Source organism: Magnolia sinica, chromosome 15 (assembly GCF_029962835.1).
Source record: "Magnolia sinica isolate HGM2019 chromosome 15, MsV1, whole genome shotgun sequence".
NCBI lineage: Eukaryota > Viridiplantae > Streptophyta > Magnoliopsida > Magnoliales > Magnoliaceae > Magnolia > Magnolia sinica.
The window spans coordinates 41956238-41982045 of NC_080587.1; the positions used below are offsets into that span (position 1 = coordinate 41956238).

The following is a 25808-nucleotide window of genomic DNA, read 5'->3' on the forward strand; positions in this document are numbered from 1 at the left end:
GTATTTTGGTTTCATTGAGATAGCCAGAAAATCTCATTTGTTAGTTTATTTGAGATAGCCAGAAAATCTCAGTGAGGGGTTTTTTGTTTGTGATAGTCCTTTAAAATCGCAACTGTATAAGATTTTAAGGTGACCCTGTGAAAACTTTGTTTATAGTGAAAGCTAATATCAGGTGGATAGTGATTATTGGGAGTGGAGTAGGTGTAGCTGTTTGAGAACAATTGTTGTACACACCGAACCATTATAACTCTTGGTGTTGTGGTGAATGTTTACTTTTTTGCATTTGTAAAGAATGGTTGTAATTTTATTTATGCAAAAGTGGTGAATGTTTGTAATAGATAGCTTTATTTTCTCTTGCTTGGTTTGAGATCTTGATCGTTACGATTGTTCGTGAAATAAGGTTGTTCTACCTAAACTTTGTTTTAGGTGAAGGTTATCCCACGAACTAGTTTGAATCAATTTTTCAATACTAGTGTGATTGAGTTTCTGATTTATTTATTATTTCAGTACCTTAAGTTTTATTTGGCATAGTCTTATTCACCCCCCTCTAGGATTGTTTAAGCTCGCCCCTTTTAAGTGGTATCAGAGCTAAGTTGCTCATTTTTATTAGGATTAATTTCCTTGAGTTAAAAGATCTAGAGTTTTAATTTTGTCAAATTTCGATAGCTTGTCTATTACCAGGCCACCACCTTTTGATGGATCTAACTATGTATACTGGAAAGCTAGAATAAGGATTTTTCTAAAATCCTTAGATGAAAGCATGTGGCAAGCCACTGTTACCAAATGGAAACCTCCTTTGTCTGAAGTATTAGGCAGCGATGGAACTAAATCTATAAAAGAAATTGCATTCTATTTATGGATTATACCTCAGAAAAGTGAAAGTAGTGCTAATGCTAAGGCCTTAAATGCCATAACTTGTGCTCTATCACTTGATGAATTCAAGAGAATTATTTCATGTGATACAGCCAAACAAGCTTGGGACATTCTTGAAATGACACATGAAGGAACTACTATAGTAAAGAAATCAAAAGTTCAAATCCTCACTACAAGATTTGAGGAAATTCGTATGGAAGAAAATGAAACTTTCATGGACTTCTATACGAAACTAAATGATATAATAAATTTCATGTGGGGTCTAGGAGATAGAATCCCAGAAAGCAAGGTCTGTGTAAAAATACTGCGATCTCTTCCTGAGAGATTCAATTCTAAAGTTATTGCCATTCAAGAATTAAGAGATACTGATCAAATGAAGGTTGAGGAGTTAGTTGGTTCTCTCCAAACGTATGAGTTAAATTTTAAAGCTCCTAAAGGTAAGTCCATTGCTCTTAAATCGTCTAAATCTGTTTCAAAAGAAAATTGTGTTAATTTTGATGTTGAAGATATAGAAGATGATATGACTTTACTTGCTAAAAAATTTTACAGAATTTTTAAGAACCATTAGACAAAAGAAAAGGAAAATCTAAATCTTGGAAATCTGTAAAAGACAATCAACATTTCAACTGCCATGAATACGGGCACTTAGTGAATAAATGTCCTAAGAGGGTTAAGTAAAAAAGAAAGGGTATGATAGCTACTTGGGATGAATCATCCAGCTCTGAAAGTTCTTCTGAGTCTGATGAATCAGAATAAGAAAATACAAATGATGTAAAAGCCCTGATGACTATAGCTAGAGTCACCTCCTCGGATAGCTGCAACTTATCTGATTATGAAAATCTTAGGAGTGACCTTGAAAATGAGAATGAAAATGATCTTCAAGATGCCTACAATGCCTAATACGGGGAAAGTTGCAAAATTGCTGTCAAATTGAAAATTCAAAGAGAAAAATATCTTACGTTAAAAGAAGAACTTGAAACTAATGTTTTAGAAAAATCTCATCTTTCAGATTGCTTTGAAAAAACAAAAATAGACTTGAATTTCAAAACCTCAGAGTTAGAAAAACTCAGAATTGAAAATGAGAATCTAAGACTCAAAATTTCTTCTCTTTTGAGTTCTAAGGATACTTAAAGATATGCCCACGAAGATCCAAAACTGGAAAAACTGTTAATCTCATCCAGAAAATGTGGTGACAAATCAGGTCTGGGCTATATTAAAGATAATTCTCAGAATAACAACAATGCATCTCCTATATTTGTAAAAGGAGAAACCTCAAACTCAAAATGTAAGATTTTGAGAAACTATGGTCAAAATGATTCCAAAAATCCAAAACATTTTCAAGTTTATAAGAGTAATACTAAATGCCATCCGCTATTGAAATCAAAGATAGAAAAAACCTCCTTTAGCTGAAAAAATAGTGGACTTACTCAAAGAGCTTTTACAATCCAACTCAGACGGAATCGGAGTTAATAGAAAGTGGAGAAATTCCAACTCCTAAAAACTGAGAAAATCCAATGGAACTCTTAAACCTAAAACCATAATGAGATGGGTTCCAAAGGTTACATGTCTTGTTGCTCACACAGCCTTTAAAGCCATTAGCCATTCAAAATGGTACCTGGATAGTGGATGTTTAAGAAATATGATAGGTGATAAAGCGATATTCACCAACTTCAAAGAAGTGAATGATGGTTTATTCACTTTCGTTGATGGAAGCAACTGTAGAATCATAGGCCAAGGTACTGTTCAACTCTCCAATCTTCCTCCCTTTGAGAATGTATTGTATGTTAAAGGTCTTAAAGATAACCTCCTAAGTATTTCTCAAATCTGCGATAACAAACACAGTGTAAAATTTACAAATCATGGATATGAGATTTCAAATGAGAAGGGATGTGTGATATTAAATGGTCGTAGGACTTCTGAGAATTGCTATATTATTAATGATTCATACTCTTCTAATTTTTCATGTTACATGGTCTAAACAGATGAAATAGAATTATGGCATAAACGTCTTGGACATGTTAAATAGAGATCTTTATGGATTGAACAAAAGAGATCATAATCGTGGCTTACCCAAATTGAAAAAGGTAGAAAAAATTTATGGTGCATGTCAGATTGACAAGCAAATCAGAAGTAATCACAAGAAAGTGAACTCCTTAACCACAACCAAACCTCTTGAACTACTCCATATGGACTTGGTGGGACCAACAAGAATGGATAGTAGAGGTGGAAAGAAGTATTTTCTGGTTATTGTTGATGATTTTACTAGATATCTTGAGAGAAAAATTAGAGACTCTTGATAAAGTTAGAAGAATTCTAAAATGATTTCAGACTGAAAAAGAAGTACATGTGATCAAAATCAGAAGTGATCATGGTACTGAGTTTGAAAATAGCAATTTTAAGAAATATTGTACAGACCATGGTATATCACATGAGTTCTCTGCTCTTAAAACACCTCAACAGAATGAGGTTGTTGAAAGAAAGAACATAGTGTTACAAGAAATGGCCATTGTAATGCTAAATAACATGAACTTACCAAAAAACTTATGGGCTAAAGCTGTTAATATTGCTTGGTACATTATAAATCATGTGTATGTTAGAAAAGCCAAAGATAAAACAACCTATGAGTTATGGTTCAATAGGAAGCCAATAGTCAAATACTTTTGAACTTTTGGAAGTAAATGTTTCATTTTACTTGACCAAAAAAATTTGAGGAAGTTTAAAGCCAAGAGTGATGAGGGAATATTCTTGGGTTATGCTCTGAATAGTTGATCATATCATGTTCTTAACAAAAGAACATGAGTGATTCAGGAATCTATTAACGTTGTAATTGACGATCACCTGATCACACCCACACCAAGTCAATATGATGATGATGTCAACATTATCGTTAAACCTGACTCTTCATCTAAATCAGATAATATTGAATTAAGAATAGTTAAAGACCATTCGACTGATCAAATTTTGGGTAACCCTCGTACTGGTGTTTAGACAAGAAAATAATTAGAGAACATCTGTAATTATGTCTGCTTCACTTTTCAAATTGAACCGACTAATGTAAAAGAAGCACTTGTCAATGAAAAGAGGATATTGGCTATGTAAGAAGAATTAAATCAATTCGTCAGAAATGATGTTTGGTATTTGGTTCCCAGACCATTTGATAAACATATAATTAGAACCAAATGGATTTTTAAGAATAAATTTGATGAAATGGGAAATATCATTAGAAACAAGGCACGACTGGTTGTACAAGGCTACACTCAGATAGAAGGAATCGACTATGATGAAACCTTCGCACAAGTTGCATGCCTTGAATCCATTAGATTATTTATGTCAATTGCTTGCTATAAGAAATTCAAAATATATCAAATGGCTGTTAAAAGTATATTTCTAAATGGTGATTTACATGAAGAAGTATATATTGAACAACTTAAGGGTTTTGAGGACCCTAAACTTTCAGATAATGTATATCGTATTAAAAAAGCACTTTATGGTCTAAAACAATCTCCTAGGGCATGGTACGAAAGGTTAACTAAATTTGTACTTAGTCACAACTTTATCATGGGAAGCGTTGATAAAACATTATTTGTCAAAAAATATAATGAACATATATTGGTTGTACAGATATATGTTGATGATATTATTTACGGATCTACATGTACTAACTTGTCTATTGAGTTTGCAGATATGATGAAATGCAAGTTTGAAATGAGTATGGTTGGAGAACTTAATTGCTTTCTTGGATTATAAGTAAAACAACAGGAAGATGGTATATTCATTTCTCAAACCAAATACGCCTTGAGTTTGGTAAAGAAATTTGGGTTTGAGAATGGGAAAAAGTTTGATACTCCTATGAGTATAACTCTTAAACTTTTTAAGGATGAAACATGTAAAAGTATGGACTCCCGTTTATATCGAAGCATGATTGGTAGTCTTCTATATTTGACTGCTAGTAGACCTGATCTTGCATTTAGTATTGGAATATGTGCTAGATATCAATCCGATCCTAAGGAATCGCATCAATCGCTGTTAAACGGATAATTAGATATGTCGCAAGTTCTGCTAATATTAGTTTATGGTATCCACATGATACAATTGTAAAACTTGCCAGATATACCGATGCAGATTGGGCAGGAAACATCGATGATAGAAAATCTACCAGTGGTGGATGTTTTTACGTAGGCAATTGTTTAGTTTCCTGGCTGAGCAAGAAATAAAATTCTGTATCACTTTCAACTGCTAAAGCTGAATATATTACAGTTGGAAATACTAGTGCCCGGCTAATCTGGATGAAAAGGATGTTGCAGATTATGGGATTGTGTAAGGCACAATGATATTATATTGTGATAACTTAAGCGTAATTAATATTTCAAAAAATCATTTTTAACATTCTCGTATGAAGCATATTGACATCTGATATCGTTATATTTGAGAATTAGTTGAGGATAAGAGTATTTTATTAGATTATATTCCGACTGAAAAGTAGCTTGCTGACATTATGACCAAACCACTTGACAGGAATAAATATTCCAAATTAAAACATGATATTGGTCTGTGTACTTTTAATTAATTAGATCATGTTGTTTATGCATTATTATTATTATTATTATTGTATGTTTATATATATATAATGCAAAACATTTAAATTTTAAATTTCAAAAATGAGATTTTTGTCAGCTGCTCGACGGGTCAAGCACGTCCTCGACTAGTCAACCTTCGACGGGTCGAGGACCATACTCGACTGGTCGAGGTGCGCAGGTTTGCTCATTAAAAGAGGGAAAATCATTTTTTTCACTTCATTTTTCCTTTCTTCCTCGACTAGCCGTGGCTTCACCCATTGAACCCATCTCCATTTCTTCATCGTAAGTGGTTTATTTCACATTTCGTTCTAGATTTGGGTTCCTATTTGCTAGTAAATATGCTTTTTGTAGTTTATTTTGTGATTTGCATCCTTTCTATAGTGGGTTTTGTGCAAAAATCTGATCTAAGCCAAACCTATCTATTTTCTTTGATTCTCTCTATTGTAATCACTAAATGGAGCATCGCACTAAGAAGAGAGCTACTCGTGGCTCCTCCTCCAGGTCGATTGCAGTTAGAGTGAGAACCCTAAGATCTCTCGAAGAAGATTCAGAGCATGTTAGGGATCTCCACTCTAGAGAAATTATCATTGAAAGGACTGTGAAGGTAGACCATATTGCTTTATTTCATCTCTTACCTATCCTTACAGCCATTGGTTGCGAAGATTTGTTAGTTGGGGTGGTACGGCATACCGCTCAATAACGCAAAGGATGTATACTTCAATAGGTGAATTGTCCCTTGATAATCTGACATTCTCTGTTAAGTCTAGAGAAGTGACTGTTCCTATTGATTGACACCTAATCTCAAGTTTACTTGATGTTAATGTTAATGATGAAGGCATACCCATTACAACCATTGCTGAAAAAATGACTGAATCTGAGCGATGACATATTACCCAAAAATTATGTCGATTTAATGTTGATTGGAGTTCTAGAAATGCCCTTTGTGCAAACAAGATGATTCCTAAATATAGAGACATTCATTGTATTTTCACATCTAATGTCTATCCATAGTTTGGGAATAAGTTCGAAATTACTCCCTTCATGACTCATGTCCTTCATATTGTTGTGTCTGGCATTCCTATCTATCTTCCCTCATTGATATGTTATTTAATTATCCAATTTCATATCCATTGTAAGACCTTGTCCATTCCATACATTTTCTATGCCTATGTGCACGATGATCAATGCCCTTGGCGAGACCTGAATTAGTCGTGCATAGTGCACACCCGACTGACCGAAACCCCAGGGCATCGAAACCTATTTCATATCGACTGCCCCATCGCCGTGATTGCGAAGGTATCACCCGTGCATCTGTATGACGCTCCGTTAATGAGATATACTGTGAAGAATCGTTAGTGTATCATGTGTGCGTGGTGCCATATATTGCATTCCACATATGTACACAACACATGGCATGCACACATGCACCATGCCACACATGGATGAGAGAATCTCTACCCATGTATGTGATGTCACACACCCATACCATCCCTCTCTCATGTGGGTCCAAAGTCAACCCCTCTCCATGCAACACGTTATGCATGATGTCATCATGCTATGCCACCCTATGTCTCCTTAATACACTATTAAGTCCTAATTATGCACAAAATTCTATAATCCTAGCTTAAGCTAACCATAATCATATTATTCTAACCTAACCATATTTTTATCCATTTCTCTACAAATACTCCTCCATCCCTCAACATTTTCACCATTTCTTAGCATGAGAGAGAGAGAGAGAGAGTCACGTCCCAAACTAGAAAACCAGGCTCATGGATTCCTAATCACCGAATCCGGCGCTGACAGCCTTCGTAGTACCCCATTCTCGGCTTCCAGTGCCCATACGCCAGATTTTAATCCTTGGATTCTACAAGGAGGATTTTCAGTGTAATTTTTTTTGTAAAGGAGCATAACCACAAGCATAACCAAGTCACAAATGACAACATCAACACCACATATCCACTAATATAAACATTCGAGTACAATGCTGAAAGGAAAATACATAAATAACAAAATCTCTAAAGTGATCTGCCACAAGCTCTTGCCTCAATGCTGTTACGACCTAATATCACTTGCACGCATCGGTCGTGCATAAGCTTATAGAAAGCTTAGAGAGTGGTGTAAGTGTGTGTGCAAGATAAGTGCCAAGCACACAAATATCAGAATAAGCAGAAATATTGGCAAATCCATAAGTCATACAATATCAGAGTATGCAATACAGATCGGTTATGCAAATGCAGAGTCATAGAGAGCCAAATATCAGACGCCGAAGATAAATGTAATATACAATTCCTGATGAACCACGATTACCATCAGCCTCATCTAGGCCATATAAATGCAGAAACATAGCAACCCAAATACCATATGCCGTGGATGTAATGCAATATGCAGATCCTGATGAGTCCATAATACCATCAACCTTATTCAGGATATATAATACAGAGCATAGTAAACTAAATACTATGTGCTGAGGATGTAATACAATATGCAGTGTGAATGAAATGACTAAGCTGGAGTGTGAAGTTGGGATGATAGTACGTAGTATCGCAAGCTGTGGGGTTCATCATAAGAGACTTTTATCCAAACTGGCCTATACCTGATTTGGATAGCTAGACATAATGTGGTAAACTCCTGATCTCAAGTTAGTCGCATACCTAACTGAAATCATGGCCATTGCGAGGGTACACATGATGATCTGGTTATGCACTACTAGCCCGAGTGGATAGTGAATGAATGAATGACTTAGATGTTAAGTACGCAACTACTACTCAGTGAGTCCACATATTAGTACTGTACATCTTTGGGATCATCACCCGGGTCTAGTACACTTCACACTGACCGCTGCCTCCCTAGCCGTGCAAGCAAGTGAGTGAAAGAGACCTCACTACCCGCCTACTAATATCGGCTCGGCTCGGCTTGTTGGTAGCGAACCCACTCATGAGCTGGTCAAACTCAGCCTAGCTTACAGCCCCCTTACTAGGGCGGATAAGGCCACACCCCCTTCCAACTGACCGCGACACAGTGAGAGACCCGGCCTAATGGTATATGACCCTCATGCACTCATGTATCCACTCGGTCTAGACGTTGGAGTGTCTCCTGGCCATGGAGGTTTAGGGACTTTCACCCATGGACAACTAACATGCTTAGATGCTCGAACTAAACATTTCTGGTGTCCCATTTAGTCATCCATGAATGCCTGTGGAGGCCACAACCCTGATATTGCTAGGGTGAATAGTGGTCAGTCACACAAACGCGAGATGCATGAGTCATACTATCTAGTCATGCATCAAACTTGCGTGTACCGCGCGCTCATGTGGGGCCACTCCATCTCACAAGGAGTCCCATAATAAACGAGCCCAACGACACATGCTATAATCAATCACTCCTCATAATAAGCATACATATGATGCGTATGGGTATATATCACGATGTAATAAAGTACATAGGCACGATTATCTAATAAGGCAGACAACAATAATCTATAATTGACCTTTATCAGCATATCACATACCCAGAGTATAAACTAAACAACATGCTTCTTCTACAACTATAGGAGTCCATGCGGCATGTCCCATGTTATACTAACATTAGCCTTCCAAGGTATTGATATATCATATATTCCAAGACGGGGTCCACTGGAAGGACGACGAATCTTGCCCATACATCAAGATAGGTTCTATATGGTGGATATACTAAATTTGGTACCACATATTCTTCCATCTATGGTAAGAGGTGATGGTGTACTAACGTCAAGGATAGGCCTCACACTTGTCCTAAAGAAGTAAATGGCTGGTGTGGATGATATATACGTGACACCGAGGTCCTAGCAACTGGATACGAGGATAAGATATGTCTTATGGGGCGAGTCAAGTGGGTGTACCATAAGGTGATTTAAGAGGGTGAATCTATGTACAACAAGAGGGCTTCCTCATCCCCTCTATCATGTAATAAGTTGGGCTTTCCTACAGGGAGCCTAATACGTACACAAGGTGGCTTGGTGGGGTCCATACATTTAGGACTATGTGTCCTTCCAAGCAGACTGGGTAGCCCGCCCAACACCAGAGTGGACCTTGGGTATGGTCACTAAACTTGGGCAAGCACAAGTATCTAAATGGGCCACACTTCCTATGAAAGGCCTGGTGTGAACACAAGGTGGGCTTCAAGGTTTGGATAATCTTACAAGGTATGGTGGAAAGCACCATTATCAAATGGGGGCCCAACGGATTGGGATAGCCTAAAGAAGGGAAAGGTGGGTATCACTAGCATCAATGGGGGCCCAAAGACTTATGGTAGGCCCAATAAGAGGAGATGGGAATGGGCCTAACAATGGGCCTTAGGGATATTTCAACGTGGACATTTAACCATCATTGCTCCCAGGGTAATGAGCTTAACAATGGACCTTAGGGAGGATTTCAACGGTGGACTTTTAACCACCATTGTCTCCTAGAGTGTGCTCCACTTGGGATTTGAATCTAACTCTCTATGGGGCCTATGACCTTAGAGAAATGGATGAACAGTGTGAATGTAACACATACATCATGGTGGAATCACTCATCACAATTGGGCCTCATATAAGGGCCTCGTATACATCACATCGGGCCTCACACAAGGGCCACATATACATCACTTGGGCCTCATACACGGGCTACATATACATCACAATGGGCCTCATACATTGGCCGCATATACATCGCAATGGGCCTCATACACGGGCTGCAAATATGTTACAATGGGCCACATCCATGGGCCTCAAATACATTGCAATGGGCCACATCCCATGGGCCTCAAATACATCATATTAGGCCTATGGGGAAGCCCATGATTTGGTAAAAATGGATGGGTAGTGTGTACAACATATACATCAAGGTGGGCCTCATAGACCAGCCCTATAATCCAGGAAAATCGGATGGATGGTGTGCTTATAACACATACATCAAGGTGGGCCTGGATAGATCAGTTGGGCCCAAATCATATAGCAGGTGAGCCCTGTGTTTTCACAGCAGGTGGGCCCTGTGTGTACAACAGGTGAGCCCTGCGTCCAGTAAAACGGACGGCTGGTGTGGATATGAGGCACATACATCATGGTTGATCCCACCGTCTAGATGGATGGTGAGGATATAACACTTACATCATTATGGGACCCACCGTCCATGGATTGGATGGTGGATACAACACATGCATCAGGTGGGGTCCACGTCCCATGGACGGATGGTATAGATAAAACACATGTATCATGTGGGTCCCACGTCCCACGTGTGGACGTGTGGCCATCACACAGCAGCTGGGTCTCATGAATGCATGGTGGTCCCTGCACGCTGCAGGTGGTCCCTGCAGATGGATGGTTAGGATAAAACATAAACATCAAGTGGTGTCCCACTATCCAGACAGTTGGACGGTGTGGATGATATATGCGACAAGGCCCCACCGTCCATTGCTGGATGGTGGGATATAATACATAATTCAAGGTGTGCCACGTCTGTGGGTCCACGTGCTGGCTATAACACACGTACGTGTAAGGTGGACCCTGCAAATGGGTGACTGGATGCAACAGATGGGGGGGTGGGGTGGGTTAGAATACTTACATCATGTGCATCCCTCATGTGGATGGTCACACACCAGGTGGGTTTCCACTGTCCATAAATGGATGGTGGAGATTTGACACACGCTCCTAGGTGGGGGTCTCACATCCAACAGATGGATGGACGATGTAGATAAGGCACATACAACAGGTGGGGTTTCCACCATCTAGTCTCTGGACGGTGTGGATGGAGCACATACCTCATGGTGGACCCCACAGATGGATAGCTGTGTATACAACATATACAAGTGGGTCCCATGTGCTGGATGGACAACGGTAAAACACATACATTACAGTGGAGTCCCACTGTCCAGTCAGTGGATGGTGCGGATCAAAGCATACATCATGGTGGGGTCCACGTGGGTGGCCCACCATCCACGGACCAAGCCGATATTTGTGATTTCTCTATGGTCCGGGCCAGTCTAAACGGATAGCAAGTGTGGGCCTCAGACATGGTAGCGAGGTGAGAGACGTCAACGTCGAACCATCGATGTCGGTGCCGGTGGGTATAGACGAGAGAGAAAGAGATGCTGGTGGGTACAAACAAGGAGAGAGAGAGAGAGAGAGAGAGAGAGAGAGAGAGAGAGAGAGAGAGAGAGAGAGAGAGAGAGAGAGAGAGAGAGAGATGCGATGGAGGGTTCCGTCACTCTGAGCCCTCCCTTCCATGCATTACAAAGCGTACATCAAGTGGGTCCCAATACATGTGGGCCTGCCAATCAAAATCAACGGTGGAGATCCCTTTTCCATCAAAATGCAAGGTCTAGATGACCTTCAAGCAATAGGAAAATAAACATCATAATGGGGTCTATGGAGAATGGCCCCATCATAGGATGAACATATGGATCATGGTGGGCCGTCGGCCACACCTAAGGTCCAAAGTGAGATCCATACCATCAATCGGTAGGCCCCACTTGGCCCATATCAAAATCACAAATCTAGTCCTATAAACACCCACGGATTGTCTTCTTCTTTAGCTCCTTGGAATCCTTGGCTCCTATGCTCTCTCTTTAATGGAGGATGATGAAGATTGAAGGGTTGGATGGTGAGATTTGGGGGTAGGAAAGTGGGCCTAACACTTAGCTTCTTTTCTCTCCTTAGGATTTTTCTCTCCTGTTTGCTTGGGAAATGGAGGGAGATAAGATGGAATGAGTGAGAGATGGGAGAGAGGAATGGGTGTTGTAAGAAGAAATGACATGGAGGGTATGGGCTTGGTTGACTTTTAGGTGAGAGAGGGATGGGTGTCATGCCTTGTTGGTAAGAGAGGGATGGGCTAGGTATGGGTTGTGATGGGATGTACTTGACTTGTGATTGATTGATTGATGTGATGTTTGGGTAGAGATTCTCTTGGGATTCGCAATACGTGACATTTTTCTTGAAATAAATGTGGGCCCACAACTCCTAGCCTGGGTATTGCATCGGTGTGCAAGACACGACGTTGGAACCACGGCGACGGTGCCGTCGCAATGGTACAAATCACAGTAATCTGACCCAACTACATTTTTATCCATTTCTCTACAAATACCCCTCCATTCCTTAACATTTTCAACATTTTCCCTACCATAGAGAGAGGGAGAGAGAGGAGTGATCATGGTGGGCCATTAATCTCATCCCTTCCATCCATCTCAACCATCCATCTAGTCCATCAAGGTGAGTACACCCTCCTCACTCATTCTTATTTTGTTTTCCTTGTGTTTATGTATGGTGGAGATGGTGTTGATGATAATGATATGATTAATGGTGTGGATGCATAGGAGAAGACATGTAAAACTAATTTGGACTTCATGTGGACCCATTGATAGTGGGTCCCACTAGAATTTGGTATGACATCCAAACCGTCCAAATATGGCCCATTGGGCTAGCCAAACTCACACACACACACACACACTCATGCACACACGTGCACACACATCATAAAAAAAATAGAGAGAGAGGACGCTATTGCTGCTAGTGTCCAGAGGACGCTGTAGCAAGCAGCGTCCTAGCTGCTTGTTGGGTTGGGGCTGTGGGACCATAGCGGCCCCCCATGATGTATATATTTGATCCACACCGTCCATCTGATTTCCCAGGGCATATTAGGCCTTAAGCTAAAAAATAAAGCCAATCCAAATCTCTGGCGGGTCACATTGTAGAAATAGTGGTAATGATGATATTGACTATTGAAAACTGTTAGGGCCCGCTGTGATGTTTCTATATATCCAAAAATACTGAATATTAGGCTTATTGGACCTATCACGAACCAGAGAACCCAACAGAAGAAGTGGATCATCTTGACGTGGGCCCCACCCATGAAAATCTTAAAAAAAGGCTAGGCGCTGCTGCTGCCAGCGTCCAGAGGATGCTGCAGCAAGCAGCGTCTTGCTGCTTGAAGGCAAGGATCGTGGGTCCCACCACAGGCCCCACCGTGATGTATGTCAAACATCAACACCGTGCATTTGATGGGTTCCCTTTAATTTATGGGATATCCCAAAAATCAGCCGTACATGGAACTCAGCTGGCCCACACCATCTAAAATCATGTGAAGACTGGAAGTTCTGTGGGTCTGATCATGTGGTATGCCTTATATCTAAACCGTCCATCCATTTGGCAAACTCGTCTTAAGACTTGAGAAGAAAAATAAGATAGATCTAACTATCAAGTGGTCCACACTACAAAGAGCAGTGGCGGATTGAACGTCTACCATTGAAACCCTTTTTGGAGTCACAGAAGTTTTGGATCAATATGAAATTTATTTTTCCTCTTAATTCAGGTCTTTGTGACCTTATGAATGGATTGGATGGAAAATAAACATTATGGTGGGCCCTGTGAATTGTTAATCGGTGAAATCATTATCTCCATTGCTATTTGTGGTATGGTCCAGATAATCTTTGGCTATGATTCATTTCTTTTGGATAATGCTCTAAAATGATCTCTAAAAATAGTTGAACAGTGTAGATATGATAAATACATCACTTTGGGACCCATGTAACTTTGATCTCCTTGAACCGTTCCTATAACTCAGAGCTCGAGGATATAAAAACACTTGTTGGGGTCCACCTGAAATTTGGATGCATCTGAAACTTGGATTGACCCCTCAACCAAGTGGGAGACACACATAATGGATGGGATGGATTCTTGAACCACGTCTTGGTGGGCCCAACAAATGATTATGAATGTTTAATGGAGGGTAACCCTCTCAACTTGTGTGTGGCATGGCCCACACTAGCCACAGATTGACCTAGTGTTAGGCTCCACACAGCTCGATCTCATGACCACCCAACAAGCCATACAAGTAGGTTATGGCAACCCATTAATCGATTCATTCTAGTAGGTAGTTGCTTGTGATAACAAACAAACATTTTTCATGTGTTGGTTGTGATTATCTATGCTAGTGATGGTGCGACATGTGTAGTGAGGGTGTATATGATAATGATATATGGAGGAGATTGGATACTATGATAATACATGTGTGCACCTATGCCTATGTGGGCCTAAGGACTAAGTGGGACCACCTCATGAACCGCATGGAATTACTAAAAGTGTGCTAAGTGTTGATTGGTGACATGATACCTGTACATAAACCCGTTATGAACCCATTGAGATGGACCACTTAATCCTTATATGCCAATGAATGTGTCAGTGGCGCGACCATTTTGATAGACCATATTCGATTTTTGTCATGTGTTATGTTAAGTGATGGCTTGATAACTAGTTATAAAATGGAGAAGATTTGTAAACGCTTGTGATGTGGAAGGTATAAACACTTGCATAACCTTCTTGACCATGTGTAGGGAGTGCACACCAGACTATTATTTTACTTATTTGACATTGTGGTAGTTTTTAGCTAGCCTAGCGTGTTGCACATGTTGGATTTATGTACAAGCATACATATACATACATCATGGACTTGAGGTGCACATTGTGTGCATGTGATCATGCATGGATGCATGTGCATATTGAGATAACAGGATGATGATGATGCATTTTGTGTGGATGTTGCACATATATCTGGTCCAAGATGACCGTGGATCAAGGTTGGATGTGGATGGGAGAGGAGCCTGATTGGCCTTAAAGCTACTTTCGGTGCATACATGACATAAATGCATAGCATTGATCGTGTGCAAATATATTACCTAGTATTCTTGTGTATATCATAACATCCTTGTGTGACGGATGGAACACCACAGGAGCATCATGGTTATATTGATGAGACCACCACATCGGCATCGTGGTTGGTATATATGGGCACCGAAATTTTGGGTTTCTTTATCCTGGGTCCTAGACCCTTGGGTCAAACTCCCTAAACCTCGAGTGATACCCTCAAATCTCATCGTCAAGACCGGGCGGATGCCATGGGTCACCTGGTGCTGAAGACCATAGTAGGCCTGACTCCCGTCGATGTGGTCGGGTGAGAAGAGGTTCGGCCATGCCAAGCTGAAGAGTTGGAGCAAATGTGGTTGGGTTTGACCAACCCCTGAAATGGGTCCACAATTGACGTGCCGAGTGGGTATTGGCATGGCCATAGGCCCTCCACTGATAAGGCGGGTATGCGAGGCCTTTATTCAACAAGTTTCGGACTTGCTCTGGATACCAGGCCCTAGTGATTCCCAATGATGATAACTATATTGTGATGTGGATTTTAAAGGAGGACCTGCATACCTACATATACCCAGCATGCCTTTACATATCATCACTTACATTGCATCCTATCCACTTGGTTTTATGTAGCATTACATATTACTATGTTTTAATTCGTGTACTATGATATTTTGATTGTTACTGTATGCATGTACACTACGCACACACGAGTGTACTCACTAGGCTTTTTGCCTAAGCTTCCTATTTCCCATTTTTTTAAGGGCAGGAGTAGCTTGGAGGACTTAGCTCTTTGGATACATTTTATCTAAGCTATATTTTAGCGATGCCTTCATTTTGTACCTTTTAGAAAAACATTGTACTTGTATTATGACTAAATCTATAATGGAGACTGTTGCTTAGTATTGTGATTATGGATCATCATACTCAGGTATTATTATTAATAAAAAAATTTCTGTGAAAAATCTTCCTCATGGTGCGCCAAACTCGGGACTTGGTGCATGGAAGTCGAGTGCCAGATTTGGGGCATCATGGAAGCTGTCTGTCCCCGGATTTAGGACGTGACAGAAGGTGGTATTAGAGCATAAGATTTGGGATCACTTACGATCAAAATTAGCCACTGAAAAATATAGAAGAACTTAAACTAGGTCTCCCACCATCACTGATTGAGAACCTAGATGCTATTAGTACCCCTGATTTGTATGCATTAAGGATTTCCGGTTTGAGAACTTAGATTGATGTAGGACTCTGGTTTTAATGAACCTAGAGGCATGAATTTAGGATCCCCATCTTGAGAATTTACCCAAGGACAAGAATTACTACTGGATAACCTAGAAAACTATTCTTGGCACCCTAACGTGTGCGTAAAGTATGAGAGTTCTTCCTAAAATGAGAACCTTCATATCCATTGTAGATCATGCCGCCGTGTAGGGCCCAAACTCGACCTGCAGCGACCCAACAAGCTCCGACCACCCCCAATGACACTTAGTTGATCTGAGGATTTTTGACAAGTATTATCATGCCCCAAACTCGAAAAACGGGCTCACAAAATTCATGATCGACGAATTCGGTGCCGACAGCCTACATAGTGCCCCATTCTTGGATCCCGGCACTCGCATGCCAGATTTCGATCCTGGGATCTTACAAGGAGGATTTTTAGTATGATTTTTTTTTTTTGTAATGGAGCATAACCACAAGCATAACCAAGTCACAAAACAACATCACCACATATCCACTATATCAAAAACTTTAAGTACAAAGCGGAAAGGGAAATACAAGGTGATTAAAAACTCTAAAATGATCTGATGTGAGCTCCTACATCAGCACTGCTGCGATCCAAGGCCACCTACATGCTACGGCCGTCCATAAGCTTACAAAAGCTTAGAGGGTGGTGTAAGTGTGTGCGCAAGGCTAGCGCCAAGTGTACAATATTAGAGTAATGTGGAAATATGCAGTAAGTCCATGAATGCTATCAGTTGTACCAAAGCTATGTGATGCAAGGCATGAATGCTATCGACCATACCAAGGCCATGCGATGTGAGGCCTATATAGCCAAATGTCATATGCGAGATGCAAAGAAAGCATGCCAGTACTCATCAAGTACACAATCAGTACAGTTTCTCTCTGGGATATCACCGGGGTCTAGTACACTCCACACTGACTGCCGCCTCCCTAGCCACAGCTTAGCGAGTGGAATAGACCTCACCTGGCTTATCGATAGCGGACTCATTTGCTAGTTGGTCAAACTCAGCCTAGCTTATAGCCCCCTCACTCGGGCGGATAAGGCCACACCCCCTTCCAACGACCATGACATAGTGGGAGACGCGGCCTACTGGTATTCGGCACTCAGGCGCTCATGTATCCACTTGGTCTACATGTTGGAGCAGCTCCTGTTACCAAAAAGGTTTTGGGATTTTCACCCAAGGACATCCTAAGTGCACACAGTGCTAGAACCACGTATTTTTGGTATCCAATACGGCCATCCACGATGTGCTTGTGGAGCCACGACCCTGATGTCACTAGGGCGTGTAATGATCAAGTCATACAAATGCAAGATGCATGAGGCACACTGTCCAGTCATGCAACAATCTTGTGCATACCACGCGCTCATGTGGGGCACTCCGTCTCATAAAGAGTCCCGTAAATGTCTCGGCCCAACGGCTTATGCTATGATTAAACATTCCTCATATTAAGCATACATATGATGCATATGGGCATGAATCATGGGGTTATACTAAGCATGTTATATGGTGATGAACTATCCTTCCAACGAGGATGGGCCTAGATGGCCTACATACAACAAGTATGGGCCTATCAATGGGCCCTATGGAGAGTTATAATGTGGACTTTTAACCAACATTATTGTTACAATGTGGACGTCAAACCATCATTGTTCCCAAGGCACGGCCCGCCATAAACATCATTATATACACCACGGTGAAATCACACATTATAATGGACCTATATACATCTCATTAGGCCTTGACCCATAGGCCTTAGATACATCAAATGGGCTGCATAACATGGGCCTCATATATATCAAGGTGGGCCTCAACGAATAGGCCATAACTACATCAAGATGGGCCTAATCATATAGGCCTCATATATATACCAAGGTGGGCTTCAATGGACAGCCACAAATAAGTCAAGATGGGCCTCATACATCCATAAAAATCATATTAGAGGATCATTTAGACCATACCACAAATAGCAATGGAGATAATAATTTTCACGGTTAAATAAATCACAAGGCCCACTATAAAGTTTATTTTCCAACCAATCTAATCATAAGGTCATAAAGACTTGGATAAGAGGGGAAGATAAATATCATATAGGTCCAAACCCTGTAGCCCAAGGGTTTTAATGGTGGACATTCAAACCCACTATTTCTTATAATGTGGTCCACCTGATCAACGGCTAGATGGTGTGGCCCACTGTGATTTATTTTGAGATCCAACCTATTCATAAATTAACATAGTGATAGATGAAATGGAAACAAATATTAGCTTAATAGGAAACTACTATGGCCCTTAGAAATTTGAACGGTGGACGTCACTGTCCACTACTTTAAATGGTGGGGGCCACTTGAATCTTTTTAGATCTGACTTATTCTTAATCTCAAGCCTATAAGATAAGCTTGCCAAATAGTTGGACGGTTTGGATGCAACACATGCATCATGGTGGGTCCCATAGATAGACGGCGTGGATGATACAGGGGGCTCACATAGCTTAGTGACGCCACTCCAGCAATTATAATTAGAGTGAGGTACACCAGTCATCCTACCCACGTATGGGGACGGTGTGGGATACAATACATACATCAGTGGGTCCCACGTGGGGCCCACCATATCGTTTATGTGCCGTCCAATCTATTGATAAGGTCACACGGACCTGGGTGAATAGGAAAAACAAATTTCATAATGGATCCAAAACTCCAGTGACCAAGAAAGGGTTTCAATGGCAGACGCGAAGTTCACCACTATTTCCTGCCATGTGGGCCAGGTGAGTTCCAGATAGGGAAGATTTTAGGGGGGGCCCACAGCCAGAAGGGGGCCCACCTAATGCAAGGTGTGGATGTACATCACACATCATGGTGGGGCCCATGGCTGGGACCGTGGTCCCTGGCCCATCCGCCTGACGCAGCAGCGTCCTGCTGCATGTTGAGGGTCAAATATTGCAATTAGACCTCCGTTATTGCCTGGATTTATGAACATGGTACTGTTTAACGGCCCAATTTAACTGTGTTTATGCTGCAAGGTATATTTACAAGCTTGGACTGAAACAGGGTACTAAAAGCATGAAATTAACACTCTGATGACACCAAGGCAAGGGACAGACTACAGGGGACCAAGATCGACACCAGAAATCTAAGAAACTGAAGCTCAAGTGCCGTGAAAGTCAGCCGGAATGAAAGATCACAGGGTTTTCACCATCTGTTCCGCTCAAAACTTTATATCTGGCCTGAGGACCCTAAATTAAGCATACACGTCGAATTTCAACCATTAGATCCATGTGAAAGTAGTCCAAAGGTCAGATCAGCCATTAATTATCGATTTGGGGCCCACTTGGGCTCTGGATGTGCCTCAACTTTGGACTTAACCCCTTAAATGAGGTTTTAAAATAGATGGATGGAGCGAATTTCCTACATACATCATGAGTGGACCCCATTAGCCATGGCTGTGCACAGTGCACAAGTGCACTCAAAATGCACTGAATAGGGAGGCCGATCAAACTGAGGTTGACCTGTACCTCTCTCTCTCATGCAGCCAGTGTCCAGCGAACGGATGCTGGCTGGCCGTTTTTGGCTAGTGGGCCCTACCCTTCATCTGTTCGGATGATCTAGACCGTCTATACCCTCCAGAGGTGGGGCACAAGCCTCGCCTAGCTTTCTCCTTGGTCCCATGCATGCACTCAGATAATATCCACCGTAAATCGCAGGATGGACGGTAGAGAGAAAAGTTCCGTGGGCCACATCTAATATGAGCCAAAATAAACCATTCTGGATGGTTTTTCACAAGGAGTCTAATGGATGGAATGGATTTCTCCTTATGTATCGATCATGGCCCCAACAACCACGACAGAAGATGCATTGCGAAGGCTCTGTTTCGCAAACAGAGCCTACAGACGAATCTTGTGGGCCACCACCATGTTTCATTGGTCTGATTTGGACAGTCCATCAAAAGCCCACTCTTCCTATCATCTAAGCCTAGATGCCTGAATTGCATGAAGCAATGAAGATCGATTTTCAACCGTCTAAAAGGAAGATGAACGGTGCAAGAAGAACTCTGGTGGGCCACACCAAATCCAATCCAAAAACATCCATACTCGAATGGTTTTTTCGAGAAGAATACAATGGACGGCGTGAATTTCTCAAACCAGCAGTAAAGTGGGCCCCACTTTCAGCATAGCACAAGACTGTTACGCAGGGAGTGTGTAAAACTTCCGCACCTGCTGTGCGTAAAGAAAACGCTCGCTGCAAGTTTCCACCGACAGCTCCCACCCACTGACTCTCGGCTACCTATAAGAAAGAAAGAGAGAGAACGTGAAGGGGCATTCAATTTTCCAGGGGAAGCTGGGATGTCTGTACAAGAGTTAGAGTTTGTTTAGAGATTTTTTTACTTTCTGTTTATTTTTTTATGATATTTTGAGAGCTAGTCCAATCATGTTGGGCTAAACCTCTTAGTTAGGGCTAAGAGGTGAAGCTTGTAGTGTGATGGGAAACTTTTTGCTTCTACTTTTTGTTTAGACTGAACTGATGTTGATTTTAGTTTAATTAAGGGAATGTTTTTAGTTTTTAATGGTCTGTTGTGACTAAAATTACAATGGGTCTACGATAGCTTTGAGCATGTTCCTTTCCTTTTTATGTTTATGACATCAAGAAGCCCTATTGTTCACCATCGTCTCCTGGGCATGGTCGGATGACGGTACCCTTCCTAACTTTCATACACTGTTGATTGATTGGTAATTAGTTTAATTCTTGTGTTGACTTTGTCTCCTGGGCATGGTTTGGTGATGGAATCCATTCTAATTCATACACCTTTCATCTCTTGAAAACTATATCAAAGGAAGTTCAGTTTGATTTTCATGATTACACCCTTCACTGGATGAAGATGGGACTCTAAGTTCAGTTGACTTCTTGAAACAAGCACAAGATCTCCTTGATCTCTACAAGTGGATCCTCTGAATCCCTAGTTTTCTTTCCCTGAATTATTTAAGTTTTAGATAATTATTTCATCATTATTCCTCAAATTACACTCGATTTAGATTTCGTCTTAGTCTAGTTCTAATTCTACTTAGTTTCAGATTACGTACATGTTTCAGTCCCTTAGGATTCGACCTCGGTCTCACCGAGTTTATTACTACATCACAACCCTATACTTGGGGAGTGAACAAGTTTTTGGCGCTGTTGCCGGGGACTGATGGCTACAATTCTGTGAAATTAATTGGTTTTAGAGTTAGTTTAAGATTAGGATTTTACTAATTTTAATTTTAGATTGTTATTTCTATTTGATTCCTAGAACTAACCTGTTTCCTGTTTTGTAGGAGCCTGACATAACTTCTAATTTGGTAATCCCTTTCTAATTTTAGGTTTAGGTTTTCTATTTTAGAAACTATCTAATTCTAGTTTTAGAACTTTGCTAATTTATTTTTTAGGAACTAACTTTCTAATTATTTTTTAGAAACTAATTTCTTTTATTTTGTTTTGCAGGATCTTAACTTAGGACTTCGAATTCGGTAACTTCTTTCCTTCTTTTTCTTTATTTCTAGAATTCCTTTCTATTCTTCCTCTTAAGTCTAGTTTTAGAATTTAAATTAAGGGCTGCGAGTATTTCATGCCCAAGTGGGCCCGTGACAACACTCGACATCTCTTGACTGAAGGAGGATTGGTTGAGGGGTTAACTGTCCATCATAGGACTAGATACCGCTCGAATTCCCTTGAGTTAATTTAGGTTATGGCTGCAAATCAACCTCAAGCACTACCCCAACCTAGGGTTGAGGAAGTACATGATGAGAATGAGGTGCATCAAGCACCCCTGTCTCGTACTTTATGAGATTATTTACAACTGGTGTGGGTGAGTACGCCCTCATGCATGATTTTTTCTGAAAATACAGGACATATGGAATCAAGCCAGGGGTTATCCAACTCCTTCCTAAGTTCCATGGGCTTGAATCTGAAGAACCATACCTACATTTGAAAGAGTTTGATGAGATCATAGCCACTTTATATTTTCCAAACGTAATTGAGGATATAATTAGGCTGAGACTCTTTCCCTTTTCCTTGAAGGAGAAGGCTAAGACGTGGTTACATTCACTGCGTCCTAGATCCATTGGCATATGGGATGATATGTAGAGGGAATTCATAAAGAAATTTTTTCCACATCATAAAATGATTACTCTTAGAAAAGCAATCTTGAACTTCGCCCAAAAGGAGGATGAAACATTCTTCCAATGTTGGGAAAGGTTCAAGGATCTTGTCAGTTCATGCCCACAACACGTCTTTGAAATGTGGCACATTACAAATTTTTTCTATGATGGACTGACATCTTTCATGCGCCAAATGGTTGAGACAATGTGTAATGGAGAATTCATTAATAAAGATGTCGATGAGGTATGAGATTACCTCGATAGCCTTGCTGAAAAAACACAATCATAAGACTATTACCCAAATTTGAACACCACGTCTAGGCCGACTGAATCTACGGAGAAAGGTGGATTGTATCGCTTAAAAGAAGAGGATGATCTCAATTATAAAGTGAATAATCTCATAAGAAAATTTGAGGCCATGGAAGGAAAGAAGGATAAAGTCAATGAAATTGTTTGCGGCATCTGTAATTGCAACATTCACACAACTGAAAATTGTCCTACAATACCTGCCTTTCGAGGACTGTTGAATGAACAAGCCAATGCCGTAAATAACTATCAAAGACCTTTTAATGGACCTACCTCTAATACATACATTCTTGGTTGGAAAAATCACCCAAATTTTAGATGGAGGAATGGGCAAACCGCTACCCCTCAAGGTTTCTTCAATCAAAATCCAAATCAGGGGAAACCTCAAGAAGAACCAGTTCAAAATTCCATACAAGAGCTAGCTCAGGCAGTACGAGGATTTACAGATTTTATGCAAAAGATGGATTCACGTATGACGGTTATAGAAAAGGGGATACTACCTGCACCACCTGTCTCCAATCCTAAACCACAGTACGAGTTAAGTGATCCAAGCTCTTTAAATCAGATGGAGCACGTTAAATCTCTCACCACTCTTCGGAGTGGGAAGATTATCGATAAAACCCTTCTGGTTAGGCCCGAAAAGCCTCAAGAACCAGAAGAAGGAAACAATGATAGATCTAGTGATGCCCTATAAAAATTTGAACCAGAACTTCTAGAGAAGCTAGTTGCTCCATTTCCCCAGGTTGGTTGCACCAAAATCTCTCTCTAACTCTCAGGATATTCTAGAGGTGTTGAAACAAGAGAAAGTCAACATTCCTCTATTGATGCCGTGAAATAAATACCTTCATATGCTAAATTTCTGAAAAGCCTATGTACGACCAAAAGACGATAAAATATTCAAAAGAAGATCTTCTTGACTGAGAAAGTGAGTGACATCCTAAAGCAAGACGTGTCACAGAAATATAAGGATCTTGGTAGCCCAACCATATCATGTATGATCGGTAACTACCACATTGAGTACGCACTTCTTGACTTAGGAGCAAGCGTCAATCTAATTCCTTACTTGGTATACAAACAACTAGGGTTGGGTGAGTTGAAAACCACCTTAACCATATTACAACTCGCTGATTGTTCTGTTCGTATACCAAGAGGGATAATTGAGGATGTGTTAGTTCAGGTTGACAGATTCTACTACCTGTAGATTTTATCATCATAGATACTGAACTCGTCAATAATGGAAGCACTCAAATTCCTGTTATCCTTGGTCGCCCATTCCTTGCCACTTCAAACGTAATTATCAATTGCATGAATGGAGTTATGAGCATGTCTTTTGGGAATATGACATTAGAGTCAAACATCTTTTTCAATAATGACAGAAATTCAGAGGATGATGACGATTTCCATGACATCAATATGATTGATTCTTTCATGGAAGATAAAACGCCTCTGATCTTATCCTCTGACCCTCTAGAGATGTGCTTGGCCCACTCCCATGACTTGGATGATGACATAATTAGGGAGACGTGTGCTTTACTTGATACCATACTGATACTTGAAGTTAACCGGTGGAGGCCACAATTTGAAGAATTGCCCCAAACCGATGTAGTGCCTCTACCGTCTAACCTCAAGCCACCAAAGCTTGACCTAAAACCTTTACCCTTTGATTTGAAATATGTCTATTTAGGTCAAGATGAGACATACCTGGTGGTGATCTCTGCCCATTTGGAGAAAGAATAGGAGAGTATGCTCATATCTACTCTCATTGAGCATAAGGGAGCCCTTGGATGGATGATAGCGAAACTTAAGGGAATCGACCCCTCGATTTGTACTCACCGCAGATATCTTGAGGATAATGCAAAGACCACTCGGCAATCACAATGTAGACTAAATCCAAACATGAAGTGGTTAAGGCTGAGGTTCTTAAACTATTGGATGTGGGTATTATATACCCCATATTCGATAGTCAATGGGTGAGTCCAACTCAGGTGGTTCCTAAGAAGTTCGAGATCACCATCGTAGCCAATGTCAATAATGAACTCGTGCCAACTAGAGTTACTACTGGTTGGAGAATGTGCATTGACTACAGGAAGTTGAATACCGTCACGAGGAAGGACCACTTTCCTTTGCCCTTCATAGATTAGATCTTGGAAAGGTTAGCCGATCATTCCTATTACTGTTTCCTTGATAGGTATTCAGGCTATAATCAGATTGAAATCACCCCTAAGGACCAGGAAAAGACCACATTTACATGTCCCTACGGCACCTTTGCTTACAGAAGGATGCCATTTGGGTTATGTAATGCCCCTGCCACCTTTCAGCGATGTATGATGAGTATCTTTTCTGACATGGTGGGGAAATATCTAGAGGTCTTCATGGATGATTTCTCTGTTTTCGGTTCATCTTTCAACGAGTGCTTAGAGAGTCTTAAATGTGTGCTAAAAAGATGTGAAGAAAAGAATCTGGTACTTAATTGGGAGAAGTGTCATTTCATGGTTCAGAAGGGAATTGTCCTTGGGCATATCATCTCGTCCAAGGGAATCGAGGTAGATAAGGTAAAAATCGATCTTATCTCTAACATACCTCAAGCCAAGAACATCAGAGACGTGCGATCCTTCTTAGGACAACAGGGTTTTTCAGACGATTCATAAAGGACTTTAGTCTCCTCTCTCATCCTTTATGTAATCTTCTTCAAAAGGATGCACCATATGAGTGGACTGAGCAATGTCAGGAAGCTTTCACGAAGCTTAAGGGCATGTTAACCACTGCACCTATCATGTAGCCACCCGACTGGAGCCTTCCTTTTGAGCTTATGTGCAACGCTTCTGATTATGCTCTTGGAGCGGTTCTAGGTGAAAAAAAAGAAAAGAAGCCCTACGTTATTCATTACGCAATAAATCCTGCCCAAGTGAACTACTCGACTATGGAAAAGGAACTCTTAGCCGTAATGTTTGCTTTGGACAAATTTAGGTCCTACTTGATCGGATCCAAGATCATCATTTACACAGACCATGTGGTAATCAAGTATCTTCTTGCTAAGA

At 40.7% G+C, this 25808-nt stretch overlaps 1 non-coding gene across 1 annotated transcript; it reads right to left on the minus strand.

Moving 5' to 3' along the window:
• Window positions 1–22492: 22492 nt before the first annotated feature.
• On the minus strand, window positions 22493–22599 carry LOC131228430 (small nucleolar RNA R71). The gene has a single exon (XR_009162934.1). It is a non-coding gene; the product is annotated as a small nucleolar RNA R71 (small nucleolar RNA).
• Window positions 22600–25808: the final 3209 nt, after the last annotated feature.